This window comes from Etheostoma spectabile, chromosome 10 (genome assembly GCF_008692095.1).
Source record: "Etheostoma spectabile isolate EspeVRDwgs_2016 chromosome 10, UIUC_Espe_1.0, whole genome shotgun sequence".
In the NCBI taxonomy this organism is placed as follows: domain Eukaryota; kingdom Metazoa; phylum Chordata; class Actinopteri; order Perciformes; family Percidae; genus Etheostoma; species Etheostoma spectabile.
The window spans coordinates 17,602,011-17,604,038 of NC_045742.1; positions in this window are offsets into that span (position 1 = coordinate 17,602,011).

The following is a 2,028-nucleotide window of genomic DNA, read 5'->3' on the forward strand; positions in this document are numbered from 1 at the left end:
TTCTATGTTCCTCAGCTCATTTTGCTTTTGTCTGACAGTCTTTTGGTTTACGTCATTGTAACCTCCCAGCCCAACACACCATGTAAAATGAATCAACCCTCCTCACTTAAGACTGTCTCGTTGGTGTGTTATGATTCTTACTCAATGATGCCATCTGCTGGAGAGATCTTTTGCCATGCCAGATGGTGCAAGTGTTCATGATCATGATCATAGGCGCTGTAATTGTGACTGGGTGTGAATCATGGGTACATACAATTGCATCCAGTATTTTGATAAAAGCCTGAGTACACCTAAATATGGTCAATAACTCGGTCCCGCCCTACTCTGTCTCTGATTAGTGCTGATAGTACTCGTTGCCGTCGTTGGTTGCATTGGTTATGTTTAGGGTAAGAATACCAGGGCAAGCCAATCAGAGGCAGAGTAATGCAGAGTGGACCAGGACATTCCTTTCGCCATCATAGGAAACGCTAATTTAACGTAACATACTTCCCCAGTCTTCATTGAATTGTATCATATGCGCCCTCAGGTGGACGACAGATTGAATTGCAGCTGACTTGGAAAGAACAACTTGGTCAAAACTATTTCAGCACCATGACCATAGACAGTTCCCAATGCAAATGACCAACATGGACCAAGGATGGAAATAGTTGCCATGTGCTGAATATCATATGGCTGTAACGGAAATTACTGTGAAATGTTATGCCTTTTAATGACTATAATTTCACCAATAACAACACGATAATTGTGTTACAATTTCACCAAACACAGAGTTTAAAAGCCTATTGGTTTGGTCTTCAGGTGTAGACATATATGACACATTTATTTGATATTTCTGAATGTGTTTTTTTTTTTACTTAAACTAAATTAACCTAAAATGACTATTTTCTAACTTTAACTTTCTTGCAGCAGTGAATAAGAATAATCCTACACCTTTGTTTATTGAACAGAGCTTTATTCCTCACTCATCTGAAAGTGAGCCAAGCTGACCTAAATGCGGCTGCCCCTTCAGCCGTCCCTGTGGATCACCTTACCGCAGAGAAGGTTAGCCTGCTCCCCTCCATGCTCCCTACGGACACCGGTTTCCTTATTAACTGAATTATTTTCAATCTGAGCCATAAAACAACCTAATTATCCTGCTCATTTCTGGCCAGTGGCCAGCTCTAATCTGTTGATGGTAGAAACTAATTCCCTGAGAAGTAAGATGTAAAAGGGCACAGAAAGAGAAGTCACAGGCCCTCTAGCTTACATCCAGGTGTGGCATTTGAGCTGAGCCCCCTTCCCCTGATGCTTGTATGCATGTCTGTGGTCTTAATTAAAGTGATATTTCGACAGAGAGAGAGAGAGAGAGAAACAGAGAGGAGGTTCTGTTTGCTCAGTTAATGAACATTCACTATTCTCTGCGGGCAAATGGAAATGCAAGCACACCAATTAGCATATGTTAGCATTTTACTATGTTTATTCCTTGCTGTGGAAAACAGCTTACCAAGGCGAAAAGATTTCCACCCTTGTAAGAGAAGCTGTGGAACTTTTTCACCCCAAAATAATTGACTCAAGCTAATTAAACATAGATCTGGGGAGCTCACATTTAAATGCTTTATCAATGTAGATCGACTGAATCTGTGTTTGAATGCGTGCGTGTATCAGTAAGCATGGGTTGGGTTAGGCCTTTTTTATGAATTAGCATGCTTAAGAGACAAAAGGAAGACCATATGAAAAAAATACTTTATTTTAATAAATTTATACAGTACATGTTTGGGGAACCTCCCCGCTTTACAGTTGTCTGCATCATGTTGCAGCTTGCATATACATTATCCTACTATGGGTCATATTCACAAAAACTCTGTTAGCAAACAAACACACAAAAAGAAAACACCTTTTCTTTTCATAAAATCAAAAATATAACTTCATAAGGATGTGCAAAATTACTGTCTACTAATGCTTTTTCAAAACATTTTGGATGTAATTGCTGCTCCAGTTTGATTGTCTAAATAATAATGATAGTAGTAATAATAATAATAATAATAATAA